The sequence below is a fragment of the Melozone crissalis genome, unplaced genomic scaffold (assembly GCF_028551555.1).
Source record: "Melozone crissalis strain CALT ecotype California unplaced genomic scaffold, PUWL_Pcris_2 ptg000053l_1, whole genome shotgun sequence".
NCBI classification, from domain to species: Eukaryota; Metazoa; Chordata; class Aves; order Passeriformes; family Passerellidae; genus Melozone; species Melozone crissalis.
Genome location: NW_026535831.1, coordinates 4,079,358 through 4,095,249, shown reverse-complemented (window position 1 = coordinate 4,095,249; position 15,892 = coordinate 4,079,358).

Genomic DNA, 15,892 nt, shown 5'->3' with positions numbered 1-15,892 from the left:
TTAACACATGGTTGTCAGGAGGTTATTCAACGCCACACTGGGGTCCAGAAAGGGTTTAGCAGAACAGGCCCTGCTTGAAGACAGAAGAGGATAAGAAAGAAAGAGAAAGAAAAAGAATGTCAGGAGCACCTGGGGACGCCAAGTTTGGGGTTGTCAAGGTTGGAAGGTGTCTGAGCGCTCCCTACGAGCGGCGGGGTCTCGGGGGCTGCGGCAGGGACCGATCCGTGGAGGTGACCCGGGCGGTGCCGGCAGCAGAGGACACAGGTTTGCGGCCAGGAGCGGGCTGGCTCAGGGGTGGAACTGCCGGGGGGCTCCCAGACTGTCGGGGTGCAGAGTCCAGGATGGCAATGTCAGCCCGGTAAGTGGGCCGAGAGAGAGAAGGGGAGAGAGAGAGAGAGAGAGAAGAAGAGAGAGAGAAGGAAAGAGGAAGAGAAACAAGAAGAGAGAGAGAGACAGGGGGCAAGAGAGACCCAGGGCAGCCCCCAGGGTCCCCATGCCCGTGGCTGCTCTCCCCTGCTCCGGCCCTGCAGCCAAGGGGCAGCACCAGGGGAAGGGCGAAGAACAGCACTGACAGCAAGGCTGTGAAAAGAGGGGCAGGGGGGCCAGCAATAAAAGATAAACTCAAAGCAGAGATTGATGAGTCTCCAAACCTCACAAAGCAGTTTATTTTTCTTAAGTGAGAAGTTTTTTGGTTTTTTCTTTTGTTCTGCCATTAACGAGAAGGTTTTTTTTTTTCCTGAAGAAGAAGAGGCTGCTGTAGAGAAAGCTTTTAGGTAAACCCAGAGAGTTTAGAAGGAAAGCGAATAGTAAAAGTTAATGCAGTATTATCTTTCTTCTGTTACTATGCTATTAAGAAGTCCTTTCCAGGTACTACTGAAGCAACAACCAGAATCACAGAAAGAAGGTGAATTTCATGCCAGCAGAATCAAAGGACTTGTGAAGAAACCTGAAAAATGGAATATCACATGTAAACCGGGTGATACTGAACTGACTTTCCAATGGGATCTGACTGGTAATAGTCTGGGAAAACCCAAATTATCCAAGAAATATACAAAGAATAACACTGAATTAAGAAATAAGATAATGCTTATATCACTAGTTTTGAGCACTGCCTGAATAAAACATCTCCTTGGGAAGGAATACCTCAGATAGAAGGATCAAGACTGTTTTTGTATTCTGACCTTAGCCTGAGAATTGTACAGGGGAGAAGGGGAATTGCCATTTCCATTAGTAAACTTTATTTGATTCATTCCAATACTGGACATGCTAGCTAGGTTATAAGTAAATGCTTAAACTGTGAGAGGAATTAGTATTGTAGTTCACAAAATTTATGCTCTTATTGCAAAAAGTGTTATAGTAATAACTTAGTTTTGTGGATGGGAATTATTAGTGCCTGTTGAATGAGAGATACCTGAGGAACAGTAGGAGACCACAGTTAAAGAGTGTTAAAAACAATTTTCCTGGAAATTAGTTAAGAGAAAGTGACAAGAAAATACAGGGCAAGACCAGATTGGCCTCTGTATTTCACCACCGAGAAGATCAAATACAGCTGCTGCGGGTTGGAAACTCACAGGCATGGGAGGTGGGAGTATAAGCCATACTGGACCTCTGTTATTCCTGTCTCTGGCACTCATTTGTTGTCTTTTCCCTTTCGGGATACCAGAAAGATCGTGTCAAAAATGCTACAAAAGGCATCACATAGAAAGAAACCAAAGTTCCTCCTTTATTACACACACCTATGTCAACAGCCACTGTTATAACCCATCCAAATTAAGAACCCCTAGGCAAAATGGAGTAAATTATTAGATTACAAGAAACTTAGGAAAAAGTGGTAATAGATTTAGAATTGAATGTCCAAAAAGAGAGAGATGGATTTGTTTTACATTTAATCTTGAAGACACGGTTCAAGATTTGGTAAAAAAACAAATAATAAACGAAAAGGTAAAACCAGCACAGCAATCTAACTCTGTATTGACTCCAAATTATCTGTTGAATCGTATTACAAGATTCCAAGCAGTTATAGAAATGATAGCAAATAAGGCTGCTCAAGCATTAGAGTTAATATCAAGCCAGCAAAGCCAAACAAAAACTGTGGTGTATCAGAATAGGTTGGCTTTAGACTATTTATTGGCCAAAGAAGGGGGTGTTTGTGGAAAGTTCAATATATCAGATTGTTGAAAATTGATGACCACAAAAAAGTCATTCTAGAAAAAGCAAAAGAAATCAAAGAAGAAAAATATATAAGCATATAATAACCCAGATTCCAGTCCAAAAATTAGAAAACAATGTTAAAATCTAGCTGGTGGGGTAATGTATTAGAAGAAATTAAGATCTTTCAATTTTTGTTACAACTGTTTTTATATTTCTTACTCGCGTAATCCCGTTTTATTTTGCCAGCATAGCCCAGAAGATGCAAGTAGATAAAAATATTGCTCAAGCCAAATGATTTACAAAGAATAAGAGTGGGAATTGTGAAAAATGCATGTATTTTATGATTGGCTTTTCGCAAATATTAAAATGAATATTATATGTGTTGTGTTAGAAAGTAATGCTGTATTAATTCTCTTAAGTACTGTGTTCAATATAGTTTTAGGCTATAAAAATTGTTAAAATAGAAACTATGCTATGTAAGATGCTTTGTTTAAGAAGAAGGGCTTGCAGCAAGCTAGCAGCCACAGGACACCTAAATCTTTCAGAGAAAGAGAATTTATTGCCTTCTTATCAGAAGAAACGAACTTCTTCCGACCTCGAAGGCGCTGTTAGGATTAGAAGGAAGAAGCAGACACTGACCAGACAGAATCCTGTGTTTGAATGGAATTTATGCATCATGGATGAAGTGTATGAATATGCAACGGGCTATTGTTCTTAAGGGTTAATCCTTTGTTAACGGCTGTCCTTTTTTGGGCTCGTGATGCCCAGAGAAAGGTATCCGGACGTCCGTAACTCTTTGTTTTTATTGTCTCATATTGTCCTAAATATTTTATTACTCTTAAACTTTTAAAATTTTTAAAAACAAGTGATTGGCGTTTTTCACAGGTCCCTTTTCCTTAGCGCGGGGTTTTCGCACAGCATTCGCAGCGGCCGTCCCCTCCCACCGCGCCTTTGCCGCTCAGGCAGATAAACTGTATTCCAATTCTCGACGACATCCACCAGTTTTGGTTTTGCACGGGAGGTATTTAAAAAAGCGATGCAAAAGTTTTAGCTACTAAAACCTGTACAGCTTCTGAGACAGTAAAGAAGAAATTAAATCCCAAACAAGAGAAATAAAGAAATGCCTTAATCTTAAAGCTAAAACCCTCTGGTAAAACTATGGAAAGAAGACTTTTTTCTCTAAGACTTAAAGGTATGGAGAGATATAGTTGTAATTAATATCAAACAAAAGACTCCACAGCAAAGCAAACAAATATTAAAGTCACTGTAATCCTATAAGAAGTTGAAACGGAGAGAAGAGTAATAAAATTATGTGCCTCCAAGAACAAAAATCTCTGTTCAAAGTGGGCACAAAGGGAGGCCGGGCCGCCAGCTCCGCCCCGCGAGCCCCCGCCGGCCGACACCGCAGGCCCCTCGGCACCTTTCGGCGTGGCCCCGCTCCCCGCAATGCCGTTGTCCACAGCCTCCTCCCCGCCGCCCCTGCCCCCGGACGGCCGCACTCCAAGCCGCCCCTGCCGCTGCCCGCGCTCCTGAGAGCGACACTGCCGGCCCGGCTCGTGGCGGCCTCGCCCCTGGACAGGGAGCTGCCGGCTGCTGCTGGCCCGGGGCAGCTGCGGCTCGGAGTCCGCCTGCCGAGGGGCGAGAAGCAGCAGCCCCGGGCTGCTCACCATTGTGCCCCGCATGATTCCCTGCCCCGGTGCCTCGGAGCCCGGGCACACCGAGCGCCGGCACGGCCGCTGCGGCTCCCTGCCTGGGCACACGGAGAAATCCGGCACATGGAACTCGCCAGAACCCCGAGGCCCGAGCTGAGGCAAAACTGACCGCGAGTCGCACCTGTGCTGAAGCCGCTTCCCAGCTTTATTATAGACTTGCCGGGCTCTGGGCGCGACAGCCGCTGCGCCTCCAGTCTAATGGGCGCGATTCGTACCCCCTCACTGCTACACGGACAGCGTCAGTGTGGGAGGGATTTTGGCCGATCTGAGCAATCGGCGGCGGGAGCGCAGCCAATCGCGGATCGGCGGCTCCCCCGCCGCGCCCCGGCGCTCCCCGCTGCCTTCTCCGGCATCGGCTCCGTCACCGTTCCGGCGCCTCCCGTCGCTGCCAGCCCAGATTCGGGGATCAGAACCCGAGTCCCTATGGCTCGGCTGAGCGCAGTGCAAACCCCCTGCGGTGGCGGCAGGCGCGGGGCTGCCCCGCCTCACCCCGAGCCCCGGGCGGGTCCAAGCTCGGCTTTCCCCGCTCGGCTTTTCCCTCGCTGCCGCCGGGGCTTTCCCCCCTCCCGAGGCTCGGCTTTGCCCGGCGGCTCCGCTTGGCCTCGAGCGAACTCACTGCCCCCCGTGGCTCCCCAACCCTGCGGCGGGGCGAACCCCCGGCATTTGCCGAAGGGCTCTGACTGCCCCTGGCTACTGAAGCCTCACGCACCGTGTCCTAGAATGCCGTAAACATGTGCTGAAATGCTTATTTGAAGTTAGTCTTGTGTTTTTGGTGAACTCTGATTTCTCTGAGAATTGATACTGGAAAGATTCAAAGCGGTACATGCAGTGCTTCATTATTATCATGTGCAGAATAACACAGTCTAATTTCTTTAGCAGAAATGCTGATAGCATTTACCACATGGTATTACACTAAATACAATCTCGAGAAGCTCCCGATCTCTTGGACACTTTGCCAAATTCTACTTTGTTGTTTCTTTTAGTAGAATTGAGCTTTAAAAGGTTTCAGTAAATTCATTAAAATTTGTGGCTGCCATGACTTTTTCTCAATGTTAAATTACATAGGGTCAAGATATTTGTTACATTTCTCTAATCCCTGCAGTAAATCCATCAGGCCACTATTTCAGACACGCTTGGTTCACATTTTCAGTGCCTTTTGGTATTAATAGCATCAGACTAAGGTACATTTTGTAGAACCCAGAACTTTTAAGGATATTGATTGCTAGTTCAGTTCTGTTTTATTTGAATATGATTTTAGCGATGTTAAGATTAAGCAAGGTTAGATCTGAGTAATGTTACCTTTATTACTCTATTGAGTTAATTTTTTACTAATCTTTCATGTTAAGGTGGATTTCTGTCAGATTTGAATGTTGCTGAGTTTGGACAAGATCAGGTTTCAGTCTTCTTCACTTTAAGCCATTTCATGTTTTATTTCTGTTTTAAGATCAGTTTTTATTGAGTATGAAAGATGCTACTTTAAATTCTCTTAAGTATACCTCGAATGGTACTGAGGTGACACTGAATTACACTGTAATTAATTTTAAGACCCAAGTCAATTTTCTTTAAACATGTTTGTTTACATTGCAAGATGTAGTTCTTTTCTTCTAGAGAAAAGACAGATCCCACTGAAACAGCTGTGATGAAACACTGATAAACACCTGCTTTTGGATAGAAGAAGATACAGTTTGTTGGGCCCTTGATCCTCTCACAGGTTGCACAGGTGTCAGTGCTGCACTGCCTGACAGGATCATTGATTGTGATCTCTTCTGGTTTATTTTCCACAGATAACACAGGAGAGTGGGTGGTTGTTCCACACTGTGGCTGTTATCCATTGTAAGCTGTTCAGTGTTTCATTGCTATGGATACAGGAATGCTGGAAGAATATTGTCTCCAATTCCTGAGACAGTCACTGCTGACATATCGGTTCCATCATGTGAATTCACTCATTTTTATAACAGGAATTATTCATAAGACACCATTACCTTATTTATAGCTAGCATTTCATTAACTTTGACATATCTTTGTGTGAGTATCCACAAGACATGGTGTCACTTTGGGATCTCTCTGTTTTGTTCTGCAGCTGCAGCTGCATCTCTTTGAACAGGCTGTCTGCAGCCATTCCCTGCACTGCCTGCTCAGCCTTCAGTCCCTTCTCTTGTTCCAGCAGGGTTGCTGTGCCTTGACCCAGGGCTGTCTCATGATTTTCCTGTGTTTTCAGAGTTCCAGGATGAGATCTCTGGGCTCGGTCAAAAGCCTCATCTGAACTGAGGTCCTGTGGTCTTTCCTGACCCTTTTGTGACACATCCTCATGGGACAGGGCTGTGACCTGCTGAGGGCAAGGCTGCTCCTGCTCTGTGGGAATCACACACAGCCCCAGTTATTCTCACAGGAGCACTCCAGCAGTTTGCTGTGTTGGGGCATCTCATAGCTGCTATTCTTGAGAGATTTGTTTTAAAGGTATGTGAGGGAGACCCTCCCAATGAGGGTCTGGGCTCTGGCCATGCCCTGGCTCTTCCTGGTTGGAAAATTGCCAACAAACCCAGATGTTTTCTGCCTCAAAACTATATTCAAGTCCCTTGGCCTTGGCAATTTGACCCTATACCAATAAGACAGCTGGATCTATTTTTAAAGTGAGCTTGGACACCTTTCCTGGAAATGGATCTCCACGTCCTCACTGAAATGAGGTTTGTCAGCTGTTGAAGGCTCTGGGTGATGATGCAGTATTTTAGACATTGATAATCATCCAATTTCACAAGTCTTAGTAATTACATGCATTATCTGACTTATTCTTGATTACTGTCAGTTTCTTGTTTCACTGCATGTATTGCTTTGTTTTGCTGTTCCCTTCATGTTCATAGCAAGAGACATGCTTGTTATTTTTAAAACAAAAAGAAAGGGGAATTGGCTCCTAAAGAATGTCTGAACAATGCAATATTTGTACTAAAAGTATTTTAAAGGCTTTTCTGTAACTGTCACAGTGAGGGTGGCTGTGACAAACCTCTCTGGTTCCCTGACTTCAGGCAAGGGTGGTGAAAATGAAAAGGAGCGGGTTCGATGGAGCTGCCCAGAAAGAACTTTCATAAAGGGTGAGAAACAACAAACGTGGGGAAGCCGTGCGCAATAAGAGGGGCAGGATCCAGAGACCCCAAACAAAGGGGAAGCAACAATAGATACACTGAGGGGTGGAACATTCTGCAACTGTAACCATATGGGGGAAACAAGTAAGCACTAGGGGAACAGAACTTGGGCAACTTAACATAAAAACACCAAAGGCTCACGGGGGAACTCTCAGGCTGGCCCTGAACTAAACAAATGATTCCCAGGGCTGGAAACCAATGCCTGGCTCTTTTGGGGTAAAATCCAGGTGAGTCTGAGTCACAGCTGGGCCAAGTCCCACACATGAGGGTCTCAAGCTGAGTGTGCAATGGCAAGGCCTGGCTGATTTATGGACTGAGGGAGAAGGGGTGCACATGTTTTATCATCAGCAGCTTTAAAGGGGTCACCTGCTCACCTGATCAGGTATCGATGGCCTCCGAGAAACGAGGCTCAGGGAGAAGAGGGGTGACTTTGTCCCCACTCAGCCTTGGTGGCCAGGACAGGGACAGAGGCAGGACTGCCAGCCCATGGCTGTGCCTGGAGACTTGGAGAGGAAACTGAACAGAGGCCTTCTGTCCTACAGTATTTACCACCCTGATGTTGTGTTCTACCAACCCTCTTCCAGAAAGACATTCAGTGATGCCAAGGCCAATATTCCCAGCTGCTGGACTTCCTCCTGCCTAGACAGCACAGCCCCTGAGTTCCAGCCATGGGGACTTTAGAATTATGGTCATTTATTTCCATTCCCTAAGAGGCATTGGACATGATCTTTGTGTTCTCCCATGCTGCAAGACCCTTTGTCAGTGACATGATTGGACTAGAGGATACAAAATTGGAGTATTGATTGACTGTAACCTGTCTTTCATGTGTCTTATCCTGTACCTAATAGATAACCATTAATAACCTTAAAAAGATTGTAATCTCACAGGAACAAACTGTTTTAAACATCAGAATGCATAAGCTTTTTTTTTAACAAAAAGAAGGAGAATTGTTGCATATAGATAGAAATGCTATAAAAGAAATGCCTTACAGTATCATGGTATAGGCCTGCTGATTGGGCTGGGTGCAGCTCACAGCTTGTCTGTTGATTCCCATGAGAGAGAATCAGAGGAATGAGAATCAGTCTGCAGAACAATCTATTGTTGTAAAGAAAAACAGGTTCACACTCTCAAAACCAAGAAATCTGTCCCATGCAAATCAGTGAAAAATATATATATAAACCAACCAAAAATGGAGATGTTTAGTGGAAATGCAAAATGCCATTTACTGTCCAATGAACTGTCAGAGTATTGTGAGCCAATTAGATCTAACACGGTGCCAGCTGATAATCCTATAAAATATGAGCTGTGCAGTAAAGATGCGCCTTTTCTGGATAAAGAAATGGGTCGCAGTTGTTTGTATTGCGACAAATCAAGGGGGACTTTTCCTCAATTTAGCCTCCTAAAATAAGTGGAAATGCAGTTTCGTTCTCAATTTCCCTCACTGAAGCCCATTCTGGGGGCTTTTGCACATCTTTTTCATCTGTGAAGGTCCCTTCAAATGGAGGGTCCCCCTCGACGGAACACTTACAGTGGCACCCTCGGCGATCCCAGCGCAGGGGGCACACGGGGGAAGCCGGCACCAGGAACTCGCCAGAACCCCCCGGCCCTCACCGCGGCCCCCTCCGCCCGCAGCGAGCCCCGAGCTGGGGCAGCACCGGCCGCGGGTCCCACCTGGGCTGGAGCCGCCTCCGAGCTCCGGGTGCCGTCGCCGCTCCGCTCCCGTCCCGGCCAGACACAGCGGGCACGGCGCAACAGAATAAAGAAAATGTCTGGAGCGAGAGGGATTTTGGCCGTCTTGAGAAAGCAGTGTGCGGGGAGGGCAGCGGGGGGCGAGGAAGAGAGGGGAGGAGGGGAGAAGTCAGATCCCTCCTTTTTCCGAAAAAAAAAGCCGTTGTAAGAAAAAGGGCCCCAGGCCGTTGGAGTTGGTGAAGAAGCGCAGCCTCGGGGAAGCCGCTCCTGGGGCTCTCAACAGGGAATTATCGTGGGGATTCTTGGGCTGGGCTGGGCCAGGCCAGGTGCCCGGTACCAACAAAAGCGCTCTGAGCCTCTGCTCCTGCCCCTGGGCAGGCAACAGAACACAGCAGGAAAGGCTCGAGGACCGGCAAAAGCCGGGCAGAGATCACTCACCGGAGACCGGAAGAAGGGACACGACTGGGGGGAATTATTTGAATTTATTATGGCACAAATCATGGCAAGAGAACGAGCGGTAAAGCAGCAGGGTTCCAGCCTCGGAACCAGGACTGTGCCCTCGGCCCCCGGCAGCCACACCAGGGGGATAAAGGATCCCCGGGCCGAGCAGCGGCTCTGCCCCAGCACGGGGATGTGTCCGGAGCCCCCGCTCCGTGCCGGGCTCGGAGGGCCGAGCGCGGAGCAGGAACTGAGCTGCTCCTGGAGCTTCCAGCGCTGCTGGATCCGGCGGGCGCGGCACAGGCTCGGTCAAACACTCCAGCTCCTGCACCTCGGGAAATAACAAGTGGTTTCTAAGAAGTGACTTTGATGTCGCTGAGCCGGTGATTATGGATTAATCTCGCACTGGAAAGCAGCCTTCACACCCTACTGCTCTTTGCATCACCAAAACAGTTTGGAGATTGCTGCCTGGCACCTCCTGAGTTGTATCTTCCTTGTCAATTTTATCAGCCCCTTGTTTAATTATAAAAAATTAATAAAATGCAGAGACCATTGGCCCGGGTCTCAGGATTAGCATATCTTTTCCAAGGATCGGAAAAAACGATTGTTTCTGCTAAATCATAGAGTTAAAAAGTTCATGTTACTCACATATATTTTTAAAAGGAAAAGAGAAAAATAACAATTACCGTGCCAGTGGTGCTCCAGCCTATTTATGCTCTGTTCTTTCTCTTCTTGTAGCATCTCTAACCTTACTTAAAAAAACCCAAAACAAAGCAAACAAACACACAAAAATAGAAACAAACTAAAAATACCCATTGAATTTAAGCTGAAGGAGAAGCAATCTGGCTGCAGGCTTGTGGCACTCCACTGCCTGAGTTCCAGTAAGGGAGCTCATCCCCTCTGCACTTCCAAGTCAGATCCCAAAGTCCTGAGTGAGCATTAACTTTCAGCTTTTTGAACACTGAACTGTGAGAAAAGCTGCTGGGGAGGGCCATGCTCCAGGCACATCTGTGGCATTTCATCTCTCCAGCTCTCTCAGCTCAGCTCGGCTCTTTTCCTCTCCTTGCTGGCTTTGGCTCATGCATTTCTTGAGGGGCTGCCCTGCACTGACCAGAGCATGAACTGACCATCAGACAAACAGCTTCTGGCACTGTGGCTCTATCCCAAATGGAACATTTCCCAAAGCAATTCCAGTGCCTCCATTTCACTTAAAATGGCTTTTAAAGGAACCTGGTTTGATGCACTCCATTTCTAAACAAGGAGTTCACAACGCTCCTGCACTTCCTGCCAGGGTCATTCTTTGAGCCTTGGAGACAGGCTTTAAAGCACCACAGAGCTTGTTAAGCACCAACAACTTCATCCAAAATTCAAATCAATAGCATGGACAGAGCCTGACTTTAAAACCCACTCTAAAACTGAATTAAAGAGCAGTTCCATTGCCAATTGTCAAGATGAGAAAGGTTTCCTTAGCAGCTGTTGGGATGACAAAGTAAGGGAGAGGATGGAGCATGGAGTGGGAGGAAGAAGGGAAAACCTTCATTTGCACAGTGGGGTTTTAACCATCATGGTCACATCTCAAGGACTTGTAGAAACCATTCTAATCTCAAGAAAGGAAAATGTTCCAGGATGTTTCTCATTTCAGCAAGAGCCTAAGGAAGCCCTCAGCAGCAGGAGATTGGGATAACTGCAAGGCTGGTTTCTGGAGCAGGGAGAGCAATGTGTGCTCCTCAAAGCCAGACCTTCACCCACAGCAGCCAGAAGGCAGAAAAACAAGGACCCAACAAAGCCTTAAGTGGGGAACGGGTTATCAAGGGTTTTATATGGAAAGAACAGGGTCTGCAAAATAGGAACTGGAAGGTGAGAGAGGAAGGAAAACGGGAGGCAGCTGAGGCCTCTTGGCATTCGAACAGAAAAGAGCAAAAAGGCTGGAGAATAGAGGAGGCAAAAAAAGTCTGGGACTAAATTCTGACACAACCGGCACGGCCGCTGCGGCTCCCTGTCTGGGCACACGGAGCGGCTCCCGGCACAGAGCGCAGCGCCGAGAAGCCTCGGCCCCGGAGCAGCCAGGATGCGCCGCTTTCTGCCCGCACTCGGCGCCTGCAGCGCTTTGGGCTCCGAGGCACGTTCAAGTTCATGCCGTGCCAGCCCCGAGCCGGGCACGGACACCTCCCGCCCGAGCAGCGGCCCCGAGCCCGCCCTCAGCACCGAGCGGGGCACACCCGACCGCGGGACCCTCCTGGGCTGGAGCCGCTCCCGAGCTCCGGGTGCCGCCGCCGCTCCGGTCCCGGTCAGAGCTGCCGCTCCCGGCCGCTGCCGGAGCAGGGCGAAGCCGATCTGGATGTGGGAGGGATTTTGGCCGTGTTGAGCAAACAGCGCCCGGGGAAGCAGCGAGGGGCGGTGAGGAGAGGAGGCAAGCGAGGGAGCCTGGCCTGGGGTCACAGCAAGGACAACTATTTGGCAGGGAGCCCGAGCAGCTGGAACGCACACTGGGTTGTGATAAATACAAAACGACGTTGTGCAGGGAGCCCGAGCAGACAAGAAGGAACCTGGTCGGCGTCCAAAGCACTCATGGAGTCTTTCCAGGGCACAGCAATCATAGCTTGTGAGTCAGACCTCCAGGGATGGAACTTTGTTAACTATTGCTTGTAAATGGAGATGTGCTGTTTGGAGATGTGCTGGTTGGAGGCCTCCCGGGGCACAGTGATCATGAAATTACAGTGTTCTCAATATTTGGTGGTATCAGGAGGAACATCAATAAAACTATCAATAAAACTTTTACATTAGGCTTCCTGAGGGCAGACTTGGGCCTGTTTAGGAGACTTATTCAAGTTCCTTGGGAAGCAGCCCTTAAAAATAAAGGAGTTCAGAAAGGGTGGGCATGCTTCAAAACACATCTTGAGGGTACAGGAACCGCCTGTCCCTGTGTGCCCAAAGAAGAGTCAACGAGGCAAACATCCAGCCTGGATGAGCAATGAGGTTTTGAAGGAATTTAGGAATAAAAGGAGGATGTATCAGCTTTGGAAGGAGGGTCAGGTTTCTCAGGAAATATTTAAGGGGGTTGCTAGGGTACGTAGGGAAAGATTAGGGAGGCCAAAGCTCAGCTTGAACTTAATTTGGTAACTTTTGTAAAGGATAATAAAAATGTTTTTACAAATATTCTAATGGTAAAAGGAAGGGTAAGACCAGCTTTTGTTCTCTTTTGGATGCAGGAAGGACCTTAGTAACTTCAGATGAGGAGAAGGCAGAGGTGCTCAATACCTTCTTTGCCACAGCCTTTAGTGGGAACACAGCTTGTCCTCAAGACAAGTGTCCTCCTGGGCTGGTGGATGGTGTCAGGGAGCAGAATGGGCCCCCTGTTATCCAGGAAGAGGCAGTCAGAGAAGTGCTGAGCTGCTTGGATGTTCATAAATCTGTGGGCCCAGAGGGGATCCACCCCAAGGGAATGAGGGAGCTGGCAGATGAGCTTGGGAAGCTGCTCTCCATCATTTACCAACACATCTCTCAACCTTCATAGGCAAAAGAAGGCCAGAGTGGGGACATTATTTTTAATTTAATTTATTAGCAAACAAATCAGAGCAAGGGAATGAGAATGTAATATATGGTAGGGATAATTCATGCTATTAATGTATATAATATTGTGAAATCCAAACCATGTCTTTTGACCACCTCAGCCAGGAGCAGCTGTTTTATTCAGATTCAACAGGTTCTTGGACACACATCTGGATAACTGTCGATGCCTTAACATAAGAATAGAGGCTCCCAGGATGATGATCGTTAGTTTCCCGAATTGTTGGGAGCCACCCAAGAGCGACTATCGCCTTGCCGATTGCATCTATCAAGATAGTCAGCGGCGCCCAACTGATACATCCGAATACACGCCTTCCCGGAGCCTATTGACACTGACTACACACCTGGACCCAGCTTTTGTCCAGCTCTGCATGTGGAAAGAAACAGCGATGCATGTGAAGAGATACAAAGGAAATTTGGTCATCTTTGCCTTGGGCAAAATAAACTGTATAAAACCTCACTGCAAGAGGCAGCATGTGTGAACCGAGGAGGAGACTCTGACACTCTGGAGGTCAGATCCAGGTTCACCCAGCGTTGACCCCAGGCTCGACACTGTATCTTTGGCTGTGGTGGTTTCAAAGACCGGACTTCCATCTCGCAGACAAATTATTAAATCTTTGATAAAGTTTTGATAATTTTGGCTCACAATTTGATCATTTATAACAATCTGGTGACCCTGACATGAATTGCATTTGTGGTTCGGGACCCCTTCCCGCCTGGAGGGCGCCCCACTGATTTCAGCAGTCTGAGCGGGATTGGAGTCCGCGAGGCCAAATCAAAAATCACCCAACTGAAACTGGAGCCACAGCCAAAGAGGCATAAAAACGGGCCCAGTTCTTGGAAACTCAGAAAGATCCAGGGGATCTCCGAGCCCGAGGTGCTTTTTCCACTCGGAAAATCGATGTGCACGAAGAATCCATGCGGGAAAAGGAACCGTGAGTATCGCGTGGTTGATTGGGGTGTGCCCAAATGTGTGTGTGAGACGTGACTCTGTCACGAAGTGAATGCGGACCCCACGATCGCAGTTCCACGATCCCGTGAGGGATGTGGTCTGTCAAGGGGGAAACGGAATGTTTTGCTTGACACATGCGGGACCTGAGGCTTTGGGGGAGTTCGAAGAGGAAAACTGGTCACGGTTGGGTCAGGAGGGGGAAGAGACGGTCCTAGAAAACTCTAGGAGTTCATCTGCCTTCTGATCTGGGGAAAACAGGTAAGAAAACTGGAGATCAGTTGAAAAGTCAGTGGTATGGTTCTCCGCTTGACTAAGACTGGCGGCATTTCACAAGCTCAGGAAATTGACATCGGACAAGGATTTGGGACTTGCAACAAACGTCCCAACCAGAGGAGACAAGGTGAGAAAAATCATAGGAGGGATTTTTGGAAAAATGGGGTTGGGAAAGAGCAGGTTTCAGGGAAAATCCCAGGAAAAATCTCCCGAGGGTCCCAGGAAAGTTCTGCCAGATGTCCCAAGAGATAGTCCGTTGGGGTGGATGCTAGAACATTGGGATGAGAGCCCAGGAAGAGCGGGCAGATCCAAGGAGAAAATGATCCATTCTTGTATGGAAAAATGGGGAGGGAAGGAGATTGGAAAATACATGGTGTGGCCAGTGTTTGGCACATTTGAGGCTCGGACTTGCAAGTCCTTGTATGATCACGTATTTGATCACCAGCTGCAAGATTTTGAGGAAATTGAGTATGCCAAGATGTGGAGGTATGCTTGTACGAGTTTATACCTGGTACAAGCCCTCCGGCATGTGGCAAACAGGGGAAAGGAATGGGAACCTTTGGAAAATCTTCCACCTCCTTACCTTGTTCCTCCGCCCCAGCCTGGACCAGCTCAGGCACAGCCAGTGCCCATGTTGTCTCTCGAGGTGGCGATCCTGCTGGGTCAGCTCTCGGTGCCGCTGCTCCCACCAGAGCAGGCTGCAGAGCCTTCCCTTCCACATGAACAAGCAGCGGCAGCGACTCCACTCCCATGTGAGAAGCCGCTGCTGCCGACCCTTCGCAAAACTAAAGAAAAACATGGCAAAGTAAGTAACCATCCCCAGACACAGCTCTCCCCCGGCCCATCGGACAAGGCAGCAGACAAGGAGGGCAACCATGGGAGACAGCGGGGATGAGGAAGAGAAGCCCGGCTTCTTCCCTTTACGGGAGGTGCCGATGGCCGCGGGAGTGATTGGCTTTGTTCATGCGCCAATCGACACCAATGATGTGAAGGCATTCAGGAAAGAGATGGGAAAATAGATGGATGATCTTTGGGGGTGGCACATAGGCTAGATGAATTTCTAGAGACCAGCATATACATCTATGAGGATCTCCAAGCAATCCTAAGATCACTGTTTAACAACGAAGAAAGAGACATCATCAGGCAAGCCGTGATCAAAGACTGGGAAAAGAGAAACCCCAATGAGGGGAGTGGGGACAAGAAGTAGCCAAACCAGAAACTGTCCTGGAATGCCCAGATGGAGGAGGGGAGGCAGAAAATTATAAATTTGAGAAATATGATAATTCAGGGTATCAGGGAAGCGGTACCCAAGGGACAGAACATAAGCAAGGTACTCAGGGAAGGATGAGACTCCCACGGAATGGTTGGAGAGACTCCGCAAGGGTTTGAGAGTGTATTCGGGGACGGATCCCGATTCTCCAGTCAAGATGGTTTTGCTAAAAACTCAGTTTGTGGCAAAACCCTGTGAGGACATTCAGAAAAAGTTAGAACAGATAGATGGATGGTAGGAACAAAGGTATTGGCGGCTGCGGTAAGGGAAGCACAAAAGCAGGAACAGGGTAGAGACACGGGAAAAAAGGTGCCAGTGAAGAAACAGAGTTCTTCACAGGGAAAAGGACTGAACAATCAGAGGAGAGATTTTGAGTGCTATTACTGCAAGCAAAAGGGACACATCCAAAGGAATTGTCCCAACAAAGCCAAAGACCAGACAATATTTCAAGAAGATTAGGGATGTCAGGGGCTTTTCAGTTTGGGGTCCAGAACATTTATGAGACAGCCCTTGATAAAATTAGAAGAAGGACCCCACAGGCAGGAAATGTGGTTTATGGTAGACTCGGGGGCGGAACGGACAGCGGTACAACAGCTGCCGAAGGGGTGCTCTCTGAGTGACAATTCCATGATGGTAATTGGGGCAACGGGGGAATCTTTCGAGGTTCTGATCATAAAAGATGTAGAAACGGAAAACAAAAAGC